This window comes from Ptychodera flava, chromosome 14 (assembly GCF_041260155.1).
Source record: "Ptychodera flava strain L36383 chromosome 14, AS_Pfla_20210202, whole genome shotgun sequence".
NCBI lineage: Eukaryota > Metazoa > Hemichordata > Enteropneusta > Ptychoderidae > Ptychodera > Ptychodera flava.
In genome coordinates, this window is record NC_091941.1 from 18427314 (window position 1) to 18443709 (window position 16396).

At 36.1% G+C, this 16396-nt stretch overlaps 1 protein-coding gene across 5 annotated transcripts in view; it reads left to right on the forward strand.

Moving 5' to 3' along the window:
* LOC139149616 (B-cell lymphoma/leukemia 11A-like) overlaps positions 1–16396 on the forward strand; it is a 79158-nt gene that overhangs the window by 22305 nt on the left and 40457 nt on the right. For all 5 annotated transcript variants that reach the window (XM_070721449.1, XM_070721453.1, XM_070721450.1 and 2 more), the window contains one exon: positions 8638–8852. The gene's annotated coding sequence lies outside the window, so the exon portion shown is untranslated. The remainder of the gene's footprint in view (positions 1–8637; positions 8853–16396) is intronic.

The window sequence follows — 16396 nt, forward strand, 5'->3', positions numbered from 1 at the left end:
TGAATTCAAACACAAAATCCATCATCTATAAATAACGAGCTTTGCTTTTCTTTCATCCGCCGCAGGCAAGTTAGCAGCAAAAATAAACACAAGTGTAAACAGGGGACTGTAAATAACATGCTGTCAATGGAATTACATGTCTAAAGCAAATAACTTTTATCGGCTCGCTTTGCCTCTGTAAAAATTACCCATCATGCCTGTGAAAGCTCAGCCTAGATTCAATCTCTGTACGTGTACCCTGCAATAACTGACCTTGATGTGGTATGAATGGATCATGCGGTACTGTTTTAAATTATCATTGCTAAAAGAATAGTGCAAGAAGCAGTTAGTTGGTTTCCTAATCTATTGTATTTCATGATTTCAGTTGTTATGGCCAGCTGATCATTACATAAGCCGCTGGTTTTCAAGCATCTGTGCATGCATCAAAGCAATATCTCATTTTCAAATTTAGTTAATTGCTAATGGGAACTAAAACAGCGGCTACTATAAATGGGCCACCTAGTGTTCGTTTTAGTGCTTTCTTTTGTTTGACACAGTATGTGACCCATGAATTTGCTACGTATTGTTGATGAAATATCAAATGTAGATGCTTTTGGAATATCATGTGGGTGGTTGGTAAACTTGCAAGTCATTCATTGCATTAACATCACAAAACATTGATTTCAAGTCACTATCTTTATCAATATCTAATTTTTGTAAACGTCTTTTGACTTTGCTTCTGAAACAGCGTGTCTGCCTATCACAAACTTTCATACAAGTTATACTGACATGTTTTAGTGATCATTGACAAATGTTATCCCTTATCTTGATCACGTGATCGACCAGAATGTAGTTCTGGTCAAGCAGAAAACATTGAACAGTGGAAATAGCGCAAAGAAATTTGTTGGACACACACTGTTTTAATTTTCTTGTTTTGTTCCGTTCCCGTACTATTGTTAACAATATTAACACAATGTAAACCAGTTACATGGTGACTAAAGATTGATGTGAAATTTTCCCAAGAGCAGCCAGCTTGCATGTTTTACTTTAATATGCCTGTTCATACTCCTCAGCCTTCCTCCAAGCGGATAAAATTGCAGCAACAATTAGAAATGCTACAAATCTGCAAATTGATTTTATTTCAACAAGCTATTCATTTGTGCCATTATCCGTACCAGTTACTAAAAATACTGTATGCGCCATTCAACATGCTATTATTAAACAACTGACTAACACATCAGCTGTATGGCTGGCAACAGTGTCTGGGAAAACAGACCGTCCACCTACCTATAACGGTTAAAAATAGTAAACAAAGGCAGGCGAGCCAGAGAGGTTGCCAGGATGTTGCAACATATGTGTCTGTGTGACCTTATGTGGGTGGCAAGTACGACACTTGATAAGATATTCACCTCCCTTTTTTTTTTGAAAAAAAATCATTTTATTGATTTTTATATCTTTTGATGATCTCTGCAGATTAATGGCGACATGGTGCCAGCTCCAGAAGCTTGATAATGATCTTGTTCCTCTCAAATGGATTGAAGCAAGACATGGAAAAAATACTAGTCATTTAAGATCAGCCGCTGCTCTGTTAAAATTGCCGGAGACACTTATTCAGACATTTATTCATTGATTTAACTTTGACAGTCCAATTTGTAAATCTACAAAATGACTGGCTTCAAATTACCGAACTTCCTGAAGGCATTGATAAAAAATTTTTCCCAGATGTTCTGCTGATATCAAAGTGATTAATAACATCTTATGTGAAATGTATTCAAATTCCGTATGGCAGGGATGAGATGTGAAATGGATGAGGTGCATTCAAGCTGGAAATGTACACTTGAAGGATTCATCATTGCATCAATCGATGTTCAACATCTTATAAAAAAGGAAGTGTGTCAGGTTGTTACTAGTGTTTTATTAATATTATGAGCCAAAATTAATTTTGGTAAATAATTTTTTTCAATTTTTAATGTGATTGTCATCACACACATAATTTTAAATGTTGTGTGCCAAAGAATGAATTGGCAATCTTCCCACTGGATTTTGAAAGTTGTCACCACAACCGTTTTAAATTTTTTTTCACAACATATGACATTTGGAAATTTCAATTCACCACACACTAGACAAATAGTCTGGTCATTTGCAAGTATAGGTTGAAGTACACCAAACGCACCCATGGGGGTATGAACATTACAGGACACCAGCTGTTACTTTTGATGTTTTAACTTTTTTTGTATTGTATATAAATTGCAAGTTCTCATTCTACTTGGTAAAGGATGTTTAATAGCTTGCCAACACAGCAACTATATATGAAAAAATGTACTGTTATTGTTTACATTTGAATTCTAGACCAGACTAGAATTCATTTATCAATAATAATTGATAGAGCATGTACATCAACCGATGATCCCTATATATGTACATGCAGAAGGGCTGACATTCAAAGGGTTTGTGAGCCGTACAACTGAGCTCCATAAACGTATAGCCCAGCCATAAAGGTTTGATCATGATGTAGTCCACTACAATATGATTGTTAATCCAATTTGCAGGAAAAGGTCAGGTGAGAAACAGTAATGTTAAGTACTGTTTGAAGTATGAAAAGAAACATTGCACAAATCAAGCAATCATATTTGCATTAATGATGGTTTAGTAGCAAGTGGGATCAAGTCATTCATTATATAACCAATTTCTGCACACTATTTCCACCATCCTCATGCATATACGCATATACAGTGTGAAACCAAGAAGACATGAAAAAATTGTAGTCCCATCCCCTATTTCAAAACTCACAAAATCCAGTTTCAAAGCCATTGAGAGCTACTCTGTCAAAGTAAAAGTACACAACTGTACCAAATTATGCCTGAGCAAATTTGCTTTGAAAATGTTAAATCAGTAAAAACTTGTTCATAAGGATACTAAGTCAACAATTGCTGTTTGATACTACATATACCTAGGCATATATAATAGTCTAAGTATATTCATATAACTTAATTATACTTTATTGTGTATGTGTCTGTGTGTATGTGTATGTATATATATATATATATATATATATATCATACAGTATATATGTATATTCTTTTCATGTACTAAAGATATAAACTTACAGTATATATTTAAATCAGCACATAGCTTCATGCATTTCTGCTCTGATAATGTAATTGCCAAAATATGGTTCACCTCTGTCTCAGGCTTTGAAGTACCACTATTATCAGGTCAGCTAATGATAAGACTGGCAAGTTACTTGATCAGAACATAGTGTGTTTGATTGAAACACAGAGGAGTAAACAAAGTGTCTTTTTGGAATTCACAGTTGTGTGATGAGTTGACACTTAGAACTGATTTTTATCGTTACACTCATTTCCTGTTGTAACTAGCACCTCGTAATCTTTGTAGATTAAATAAAAATTAATATGATTATAGTAATATATTACTTCCGAGTGTTAGTACATGTTATTTCTGGTTTCATAGATAAATTCATTGAGTTTCGAAAAGTGCAAATTTTTATCTGGATCATGGGGGGAACCTTTTTCCGCAAAATTTAACAACTTAGCCAAGTTAGAGCAAGGGTCTTTCACTATTAAAAACACTGCATCAATTTTAGGTTTTGTAAATGATGTTATGTATTCATGAGAGGGAAAAACATTTATGTTTTTTTACGTGTCTGGGTACTAGGATGGGTTGTCATGTATTCATAAATTATATCTTGAATTAAAGGACTACAAAAGTAATTGAATACAGACAGTAATATTTCCAGACAAGTATTCTAAATAGTTCAGCCATTTTTTATGGAAATCATCAACAGAATGATTCTGAAGACATGTGTTACTTGTACTATCGACATGACAGTTTAATGAGTTACTCAGTTTTATCAAATTAGTATTGATGCAATTTGAATATCCAACACTCGTAACGTAATGAGCATCACTAGGAACGAGTTGCATGTCCCTGGACAAAATGTGCAGTCACCCGGAGCATCCGCTATTTGCAGAGAATTTGATGAACAGAAATGCGCTGATGGAATTGTTTTTATAAGTTCCGTTGGTTGTAAATGTAAAGGTCCTTTATGCTGGTGTCCCATAATTGTTTCGTGGGAAACTTAACCATAAAATGGATATGTAACAGTGACCATGATTGCAGACTTGTCACAACATGAATGGTATCATGTGTGTGACATAGACTGATGTTTGGGGAATATCGGACAAATTTTTGTCATTTTCACATCAATGCTATCAATGAACCAACCTGTGATTAGATTCCATGACGATGTGTGACTTTTGCCGCCATTCATCATAACATTAGTGATAAAAAAGTGCCAATTTCGCTATTTCTAAGGGTAATACCTGAAATTTCAGACAAATGTTTTTTTAATTTTTGCATATTAATGATGGCACTGTATGACATCATTACTAAGAGTAAACCATATTGGGCTATGGATATCCTCCAAGGCATCCGTGATGATACATGTTCTCTGTTCTGAACAGATAAAGCTGCAATTTCACATATCAAAATCCTATCATGAAAAAATACTATAATTGGCTATCTGTTATGCTCAGTTTACTGAATCCCTATATTACGGATCATGGGAAATCAGAAAGCAAACGTCGAAAGCTGTTGTTGAAATGAAAAGTACAAACTTATCATTTAAGGAGAAGGGATCAGAAAGAAATTCCCACGAGTCAGTTGAATGAATTATGTGATGTCCAGGTGAATTGCCATGTTTTTCTTGGATAAAGAAATGCAGATAGACTTTTCTTGCAGTCGACATTGCTGTCTTCCGGGATAGCCATGGTTCAGTGGCCATATTCACTTTTCTTATTTCAGCAGGCCTCTAAGCATAATTATCTAGTTTGATTAAGATTAGATGTCATTTTCCTTCTCGATCCGCTTGTTGAGAGTGGATGATGTTTAAAAAAATCATATCATGACCATTTATGGAATGTTTAAGTTTTTTATGAAATAAAAAATACTGTGAATCCAAAAGTGCTGAATTTGGTCGTTTGTGATGAGCACCAATCATCGGAGCGATCTCATCTCACTTGACTTGCTGAAATTCAAGAAGAAAAAAACTTTGTATCGACCAGCATTCAAGACAAAAGTGATGTCATTTTATTAGATAACCAAGGAAATAATTGAAATGTGCAATTGACGTGGCAATGTGTTAATTTACGAGGCATTTGGCAGCGATAACCGATCAACGACCCGCCTCATCTTTGGCAATTGTCACTTCGGAGAACAAGGTAGTACATTACTTAATCAGAGCGCTGTGGGTAGACTGAATTAATAGATTAAAATGCATGGGTGCATTCTACCTGCGACCTCTGACCCCAAGTAACCGTGGTTCATACACAGCAAGTGGAGAATTAGCTCCTTGGTCATGTTCAATCAATATTACTCGGACCAAAGTTCAGTGAGATGCCAAAAAAACTCGACTTTATGCACACAAGGATTTATGTTCCCAGAGGAGGGTTTTCTTCATTACTTTACCACTTTAACCTTTCAGATATTGAAACAATATCCCACTTATTGGCTATAATCAGTCTTCATTTCAATTGACAAAGGCAATGCCACTGTCGCTTTGTCACCCGATTATATTTTCAAAATTGAAGAGCGCCCTCATGCTCCCTTTCCAGCGATACCGGCCAATGTTCATAATCTTTGGATTCTTGCTGTCTGCTGTTGCAATGTCATATGAAGGAAAATTTTGAAATTTTACATCGACTCAATACTTTAATTACTTTTGTAATATTGGAGATTTATATCATTTGCCAAGGTCTCGATGGGACATACAAAATTTGAAATTCTTTTCGGTCCTCCCAACAGTCCTGTAAATTTTTTATCTCAACCAGCTTATATGGCACTTAATATTTGACAAATTGTTATCTGGTGAGTGCTGCCCCTGGGCATGTGGGTGTTCTTTAGCCGTTTTTTTGAAGTAGATTTGCATTTAATGTTTCATATGTGAAGACATCATTAAGTCTGCTTGATCTAGCACCTAAGACAAGTATTTTGATGGCTTTGTTTACAGAATAGCCACATACCCTGTTCATGAAATCGACCCTCACCCAAATCATACTTCATAATACAATATTTGTTGCCATAGTGATGTGTTGCATCAATCGAAACAACCATACACCCCACAGGGTATCTGTTACCACTTATGAAATCATTTCTTACCGAAATCAGTCTTACACAATTCCCATATTTGCGGTTAGAGGGATGTTTTATGCCAAATTTCGGACTGTACTAGCTGCATGGAAATTGTGTGTATATATACTTAATCGGTCGTGTTTTGTGTACAGGCATGTTTATATCTACCAATGCCTCCATTGATGTTAGTCATTCTGAAGTAAAGCTGTAAACTGCAGTTAGCATGACAGAATTTTATATGCTCTGATGTCATGGTGTTCTAAATTATGTATTTCTATTTCTATATCTATTTATTTATTTATATGTAAGTATGTAAACATACATGTATGTATTAAGTATATAAGTGTGTGTGTGTGTGTTTGTGTTAACATAACCTTTATGTGTGTGTTGTGTTTTTACGCTGCTTGTATATTTTCTCTTTATTTATCTATGCTTACCAGGGTTCCCAATAATGCAATAAATCGAACATACTACAAGACACAAGCAACATAGTACTAAGGTTCCAAAATCATTTATTTGTTTCTAGACCTTTGTAAAGAAACTGATGTATGTATGTATGTATAGGTTATGTTCTGTGGAAGTGCATGTGTGTATCTACCAACGCCTCCATTGATCATTCTGAAGTAAACCTGCAAATTGTAATTAGCATGACAGAATTTCATGTGCTCTGATGTCACAAGGTTCTAAATTATGCAGTTTGTCAGAAACCTCCATGTTCTCATATAATCAGAGCAAGCCAGTTACATGTATATCTCAGAGGAGGTTTACTGTGTGTGAAGGACTTTCTGTACACAAATACAAAAAACTTCAGAAAGGGCAACAAGTCCACCATTCTAACTCTTGGGACATGCCGTCTCCTAACTTTTACCCAGGAGGTCTTCATTAAGGTAAAATGTACCTCAAGGACAGATATTCTATAATATATTCTGATCTACCATGGTGTAAATACAGTTATTACTGGGTTAGTTTTTGTGAAGATAAAAAATGTTATTTTTTTCATAGAGTTAGCACAGGGACGGGGGTTATTTTGCATTTAAAATGTGGGTAAATATTGGCTGTTTTGTTTCCCTAGTACAAAATTTAACACAGTGACCCCTGATTTTTATTCTTGATTTTAAAATTTTATTCTTGATTTTGAAATTTTTATTCTTGATTTGGATAGGGAATGATATACAGTTTCCTTTCAGAAAGTTTGAGCAAAATTTGAAGTCTTTCATTTTCGAGGCAACAAGCTAGACCCTAATGAGAGCAGAAATGTGTTTACCTGATGTTCAGGCCCATGATGAATAAATATGTGTGAATATGGGTTTTGCATCGGCACAAGAAATTAATGCATCTACAAATCAGTGCATAAAACTTTGTTATTCCTGTGAGCAAATAAAATCATTCTTTGTTAATTTTTGACACTTGGTGTCTTATTAATATTCAAGTCCCACACTCCCTCGGTGTCGGGTCAAGGAAATCTCCCTCTTCCTCTGTCAGTTTGGTAATCAGCTGCAATGCCTCATAGACATCGAAGCGTTCTGGTAGAAGTCATCCAGTGTGATTGCAATACTTCTGTAGAGTATGACTGCCCGGTTTCTTTGGAATCCTGAGTGATTCAGTCAACAGGAAAAGATAACCTTTCTGATGTAAAAAGTTGCATTATAATCATTTATTTGTATTATAGCTTTTATGTCACATTAGTCGGTGCTGGTATTTTCCCACATGATTTTCATGTCATTGCTGGTAGCATTTTCATGATCACATGTTATTTTGTTTTAACATATTCCAATTCAGATATAATTTCACTTTTGCTGGCACTTCCCACAGGAAGTCGGATATCATGGCACATGTTCGGGAAATATTCCCATTGTAAATTAGCTTCACTTCGTATAGGCATACACAATACTATTTGATTGTATTTCCTCATTTGTCATGACACGCATATCCAATCGAATTCCCTTTCATGGGCATCACAAGTCAGATTTCCCATGTGCATATGTGCCACACTTTATATAGTTTTTGTTGTGGTACTCCAACCATATTTTACCTAGGCAATGTAACACATCTATCCAACCTGCAGATTCAAGTTTGTATTGAAGGGAATGAAATGTAAACTAAAAATTTCAAAATTATTGTCATATTCAAAATCACATTTCCACTGTGCAAATACATTCTATACAGATTCTATATAGAGTCTACAACATTTTAAAGACGAATTTACTATATGCTGTACTGGTACCATGGCCTTGTCCAATAACCAAACTAAAAATTCATCTATGCATATATCAGCTAAAGCAAATGTTATTTCAAATGTGCCACACATCCACAATGGATTTGTTTTGAGCTGGTACCATACGCCCTGATAACATCACTCTCACTGAAATGCTGTAACATTACAAATTTGCCGCAAAAAAATTCAAGATGACCATCTTAGACTGCAGACATCGTTGTAATATGATATCACGCATGAAACCACATTAGCTAAGTAATGTCTTTTGCTTCTTTTATTTTATTTGACAACAGGTAACAATTAAACCAAACTATCTTCTCTGCACAATCCGATACCCGATACATGGTCTTGATGTAGAATGCAGTTAATTGGTTACCCGATAACAACAGACCTCGCTCTCAGTGTCCCAACAAGACAGTTATTGACTGGTCTATCTGAAGCGGCTTCAGATTTCTCATTCAGGACAGCGGGGGAGGACAATAACATTAGACGATATTGCTACATCCAGGTAAGCCTGTATTGTCACTGAGATGGTAATTGTATTCCGAGGGGGAAAAAAAAAAGAAATGTTCATAACTGACTCACAATGACAAATCCTGAATGACAGTAAACAGTGGCTGATCCGGATGGTGGCCTTGCATGACAAGCACAATGGGAAAAGATGTTGGCCAATTCGCTATGGTTACACCCTCTCCTATTACTACCTAGCACTAACTACCGTTGGTGTGCATCATTGCAGTGTATTATTATAATCTGTGCTGCTGGCAGATGCTTTGCAAACAGACGTCATATCCCAAATATGTACCATTGCTGCAATTAAAATCTACCAAAACAGCTTAATTAAAAGCCTAAATGAGCATGCCATCATGGTACGGTAACAGCACGACCCTACAGATTTTGCAATTTGGGAATTGCACACCAAAAAAGTGAGAGTCCTGACATAGCGTGATGCTATGACCTTGAGCAAGGCTCTTCAAATGTCAGCTGCTTGCCACATGCAGTGATAGGTGGGTGCCTGGTGGGACAGAGATTAACAATGTGCCAACATGTAGGTGAGCTTATGAAGTGAATGGCAGCTAGATCTTGTTATATGCGTGCTCCCCTATGGCAGAGACACGGGTTTCTGGTAATGTCGGGTTCATTGACCAGGTGACACGCAAACAAACACCTTTCCTTGCCTGAGTCATGGATGTGCATTCCGGTGAATTCAGTGCTCAGCTGAGTACTGTTGTGGGTAAATTGCTGCATAGATGTTGCAGAATCACCTCTTTGCTGTCCGCCATGTGAAAACAATGTTTGCGAGGTATAATGTACATGAAGCAGGTAGATGTAGCTGGTAGTGCATTGTACTAAAGATTGTTATTCAAAGGTTTACTCATCCAATTATTGTCAAATCAACAAGCATCTCTCAATATACGCAGCAAATCGGGTATTTCAACAACATAGTAAAGCAGAAGCATATTAAACAAGCAGTGTTCTGAATGATGTTGCACTGGGTTGTCTTTGCTGTCCGTTATTTTTTCTGGTGAAGCAGTGTTTACTTTTCAGCCTGGAGAGATGTGCAAATTTGAAAATTGGAGTTTGTGCAACTGGTTCACAAATATCCTGTATCTGAGGGTTTACTCATCGTGAACTTTGAGAATGTCTAAAACACCTTGAGCTTAAATCGACATTTTGACATCATTCAGTTCAAAAAGCTAGCTACTGCATACCTTGAAGGCAATAGTTCAAGAACACGGGCGGCTGATCTGAAACAGAAATTTTGGAAAGATATTGTAAGGTAATGGAAAGAAGGCTGAAAGTGAATATTTCAGTATAAAATGGCATTTTGTTTCAAGAAAAAAATACGAGGGCAAATGGAAAAAAGGGGGCACCATAGATCTTTCTGAGATTCATGAAAATGAAATATTTCTATGGCTGTGACAAGGAAGTGTTATAGTGTATGTCACATGTAACACACTGCATATGATATCACCGGAAAAATTCTGATTGCTGAGGTCATGAGCCCTACCATAAATTGTAAGATTCAGCAAAATAAAAGGAGAGGGGATGTGTGTGTAATTTTGTGAATCATGTGATGGTTGCCACAGAAGTAGATAAAATTGTATCGTGTACGGAACTGAAATAGTTGTGAGTGTAAGCTATGAACTTTTTTTTTCAACAATCTGTATTTCCTGCAAAAGACAATTGAATGAAACCATCACAGCTTTAGAGAAAAAAGTAGAACTGAAAGCAAAAGATGTCAAAATAAAATCACTGGAAGTTTGCTGTACAGTTTGAAGTTTGAAATGAAAATAAAATTGCTTATTGTTGCAATGTTCATTATATGATATGTTGCAAATGACCCTTTTTTTAATCAGGAAAGCCTTGAAAGCTACATTTATCTGTAACATTTATTTAAAAGTCCCTTACACTTAAAATGAAAATATGACATTTTTGGTCTTTGAAGTTTGTGCTATCGCTAAGTAGATCTTCTCACCCAGTTAAAGACATGTTCCCTTTGTGATGTCCTGTCAATGATACACCACATCGAGTCACTCTCTCACTGTGGGGCTACAACTTCCAAACAAACTGCATCCTTAGCAGGTGCCAGTTTCCCCTGCCATTTATTCAGTGTTTTCTCCAAAATACGCGATTGCATGATTCCCCCATTTCTAATCTAAATCCTCCTTAAAATAATCACAAACACAGTGCAATATCACCCCCAACAACAATGAGATCTTGAAATATTGATTACACACAATATTGCTAGTGATATCCAGTGTCATGATAAGTGTCCATGATTTAACCCTTTGAGCGCCAAAGTCAACTTTTGTTGCCTTTATGAAATATGACGTAGCCAGCAACTTTTTTCAGATCTAGACAAGTTTTTTCAGATTTTTTTCCAAACTTTTGGTCAAAAATTGCAGCCATTGAAATGTTATGTCCATTTGGTCCAAAGTTATCAAAAAATTACAGAAATATTCATAAAGATGGGTACACTGGAATTTTGGTGGGAAAAATTTCAGCACTCAAAGTGTTAAACATCACAGACTTTACCTCCAGGTTTAATACAAAACTATGAATGAACTTATTTATATGAATAAAGTAAAGGTATAAACATACCCTACATAGACAGGAAGAAAAAAGAGGAGACTATTTTGAATTTAATATTTGACCCACACTTCAACCCTACTGTGTGAAAATCTTGATAAACCTTAATTTGCATAGTTTAATATGCATAATTCATTATGGTTCCCCCACATTCGGAACAAAGCCCCCCATTTTTCATTGAGAGGGGAGGACATTTGCCCCCGTGAGAGAAACCTGCAGAAAACACTGTTCATTGTCACTGTACATGACATTTTGCAAATGACTTATTTTATGACTGAACAGAATTCTTTGAGATGCATGCTTCAGATATGCTACAGCTCTGTCACAAGCAACATCATTCTAGGTAATTTTAGGAATGGCCAACTTGTGTTTTTTTTAATACCTTTTAATGTGAAAGAAACGAGTGGTCTTCTGCTTTGGCACATACATAGAGGCAAGCAAAATTTTGTAATAAGGGGAAAATTACTGCTCCGGAAGTAACTAATCAGTGATTAATATCTTTTTAAAAAATGAAAAGGAAACAAATTGTCAGCAGATGTAATTCCCCTTTATTCCAAAAACAAAGACTGCAGACTGTGAGAAAATTTGAAAAATTCTGTATCAACACAAAAACCAGGCAGTATTTTCATGAAAAGGCAAAAACACTACATTACTCTATATGAAGTGAAGTACCCTGCTCTGGTTGCAGGTGATATGCTTTCAGTGTTATGTTGTAAAAACTGCATTTCAAGTTTCAAATGACAAAGATTAGATTGCACAATTTTCTCTCAAAAGATTAAACTGCAGTTTCGGATTAAAACTTGAAGATTTTACGTCCAGTATATATGCACGTCGATGATGGATTGACATGAATTAAATATGTGACTCCACTTAATACAAGTGCTGAGCAGGTAGATAAGTACAAGATTACGCAGGAAAAAGGCCCCGCAAGCTACTGAAGTGGAGATAGTAAATATGTCCCATACGACATGCCTTGAAGCCATTAGTTTTGAGCTTGGAGTTGAAAAAAACTCAGGTTTTGAGTACTACGAAGGTGAAATATCGAATGATGCATATGCAGAGGATTTGCGTCCATTTTAAAAATATGTCAAGCATTTTGTTGATCAGCCTTGAGTGTGATTTACTTTACACATGCTTACAGGTGGACGTTTGCTTGGGTTTAAACAATAGGGGAATCTGTTCTGAAATATAAGGCAAGGAAAATCAGTGTGGGTGGTATTTATCCGGTTTTAAAAATTACTGGTAAAGATTACTAGAATAGTACATAGCTTGGAGATAGGCAAGTTTTCATGATAGCAATATGGGAGGACCATTAATTTATATCGGTGGCATGCATGTAAATGTCATGTAAAGTCAATGATGGCCAAGTTGCTGCAAACAGCGGTATACCCTGCGTGTACAAAGACGTTGAACTTGTGACAGTTAACATAACAATTTCATTGCTTTGCTTTGGAGAAAAATGATGGCTGCAGTGTATTGAAATTGTATGTGTACTTCACAGTGTTTAAAAATATGTTGACTTTCAAAACTGGCGGTATCGACTTTGTAACTGACATAGTCATTTTAAATTTTGAAGTCACGATCCAGGGTCGTTTTTAGAACTTTGCCTTTTTAACAGGTTTTGGCCTAGAGAGAAGAGAGACATACCCTGGCTAGTAATTGAGGTCTACGGATAAACGAGGTCCTGGAATCTATAAATTTCAGGCCAGCTGCCCGGAGGTTGAGACAGTGGAATATATGCAGCTCGATAGCCTCAACAAAAGCAACTGGATGCCAGTGTAAAATGAACTTTAATGAGGTACATACACTTGCATACTTCAACAGCAATGCTGTGAAGGTCATCTTGAAATGAAGCAGTGATGTTGACACTGGGGAAGGGGTACATTGAACCTGATGATGGTGATGTTGCATGTGTTATTTACCAGATAGCCATTCCTCTTATCAGATTTTTATAAATAGGTAAAAAGATAGTTGTCCATTAATTAATTAGTAACATATGCAGAGTAATTAGACCAATGCTTGAGGAGTATAAATTTCATATATATATATATATATATATATATATATATATATATATATATATATATATATATATATATATATATATATATATATATATATATATATCTATATATGCAAATAGCCTGGTAAATTGGTGTTATTTCACATTGTGACAGCAAATGACAATGTAGCCTAAATTACAAGGCACCACGAACTTTTCAGAAATCCTGGTATTTATTGTTAGTGTAATCTCGTTCTAGCAGTGCTGGTTGCAGTGGAGCAGCCTTAGTTTTCATACAGCAGGACCATATTTTTTGCGTCATATATTGTAATAGGAAATCTGTTCACGGAGTGAGTGCACTGCTATTATATCTGCCACTTCAGGCTTTAAAAGTCTTTGTGATGCCATCTTGCTGCTGATGGTGGAGTCGGGAGTGTAATAAATCATCGATGGACAGGCAATGGTATCAAGCACCCAGTAAAAAAAATTACAAATCAGATTTGGTGCGATATAATAAAAATGAAAAAAAAAAAGAAATCAAACACAGCACATTTTTGAAAAACACACTCAAGTGATGAGGACTGGTACGTGCAAAGCCCCGGATCCCGTGCAGTCTGTTACTGTTTACAGCCATTCAGTATCAAATTGTGAGTGAGGTCTTCCCCTCCAGGCACTAATCATTTGCCTGGTGTCATCAAGACATCAAAATAGGTCTTTGTGCTTGGAATGCGATATGTCATCAAGCGAACCCTGACAGTTACGATTGAAAACACTACAGGAGCTCCACTGTCTCTTCAAAACGGCTTTCACTCTCACTTTTAACATTTCAAGCTCTGGGCATGTGCTCGCTTCTCCTCATTTTCAAATCAGCATTCTCGCAAAATATCAGCATTTCAATTTTTTTTTTCTCTCAGATAATTTAATGATCTCTTTTTAGTTGCAATATCATCCATCATGATAGCTAAAGGAGCTTCTCCATTTTTTTCTCCCCTTTATTTACATGAAATATTATATCTCTATCTTGGCTACCAGAAATCTATGGTTATAATTTGTGTTCAGAATCTCAAATGTAGAGAATTACACATTCTGGTTTTATTTTATTAAGTGGGCACCGCCAGTGTTACCCTTTCATTGAAATTCTTCAAAGTCTTCCTTCAGTCATATAGATGTTATCTGGGAATCATTTTCTGTAGAAATTTCATAAAATGAGGATATTTCTAACTTTGGTTCCTTTACAGCACGTATGTATTATAAATGCTAATTTTGAGTAAAAATTTCAGGAAATATATTGGGCATGTAGTTAGCTCCTGGCATATCTGTATTACGACAGAAACTGCATGTTTTTTAGTCAGGTATCTAGGGATTACAGCTAATACACGGGCATGGGGTTATGTGATAACACTGCCCACACAACAATTTCACGCTATTTTTAATAGTCTTTACCAGTCTCATACCTTTCTGCGCATATGAGTATCTTATTCAAAGAAGGCCTTGATTTCTGTATCATATTCTTGGATCAGATTTGACCCGTCAAGCTACTTTTGCAAGATGGGCAGTGCGCACAGACGACGACCCGCAGTGCATAACAATGCCCCATCTCAATCACGTTGAATTTTTGAACATTTCCTGCTCTTTTCATCACAAACGCAATGGATGATACTGTTGCTTTTAACCGCAAAATGAAACATTTTGTTACTTAAACTCTCAATGACCCCTCAATCCTGGACAAGCTGGCTCGGTCCCTGTGGAGGGACCATGAATCCTGTCAGAGTATTTCTACACTTGCGACATAAAAGCAAAGAGTCAAGACTAGTTGGCAGTATTTTATATTGAAGGCTATTTTATATTGAAGGCTGTCATGTGTGACAATGCTGATATAAGAATTTGATCTGAGGCTCAGCAATGACTAAGCAAAATAATAACATACTTTTCTGATTAAGGTAAAACACTCCTCGGGGACAGATATTCAGGCTGTCAAATTTCTACAACTCTTTTCTGATCTACCACTTGTGGGGGCTCATTTTAAAGCTCTTGGAGAAAGAAAAATTTTCACCATCTTAGTTTTTTTTTTCAAATTATCAATTTCAGTTTTTTCCCTTACAGTTAACACAGGGATGTGGCCATTTTGAATTTCAGTATTGCAAAATTTTGGGTAATTTCTTTCCTTAGTTCTAAACTTTGCACAGTGACCCCGGATTTTAATTATTGATTGGATAAGAGAATGGTTGAAAGTTATATTCAGAAAATTTTGTGCACTGAAACGTTTAAGTCTTTCACTTTTGAGGCGCATACTACCTTAAAGGAACAAGGTAATTGTTTCATTGGCATTTTTCATATCAAGAAAAAATTATACACTATTGCAAATCACCAGTTATGTTTAAACGTGAGACAATGAGTGACAGCCATAAACTCATACTCGCGATAAAGTTTGCATTCCCCCGCCATGCATATCTAGTTGGTGTTGTCAATTCTGTCAATTTGTGTTCTGCTAGTTTATAAGGCGGTTGAAATGGCGGTTTTCATTGAATACTCTTTCAGCATGCATTGTGCAAGATAGGAACAATGTAAACTGAATCTGAAATAAAACTAAATTGGTCATGTCCAAAGACAGCGCTTCTATCCCTGTGAAACCAAGTACATACACTACAACTTGTTGCATAGAGCTGAGGTATTCACAAGATTCTCCATCAATTTCAAGAAAAATTTCGTCACGGAAGGACCTGCACGCCTACATTGTATCCCTTTCAGCTCAAGCACTTGATTTTTGGCCTTGGCTATCAGCTGGCATGCATGGACAACACAAAGAGATGTAGTCTCTGAAAATCTACGTACTAGAGCACCATTTTGGCTCAGAATCCTGAGTTTGGCCTCTGGCTGTCAGCCTAATCAGTATGAAGATAAGGATTAACTTCTGTGTTGCCAGCTTTCCAGATGTATTGTTAAGCAATAAACCATCC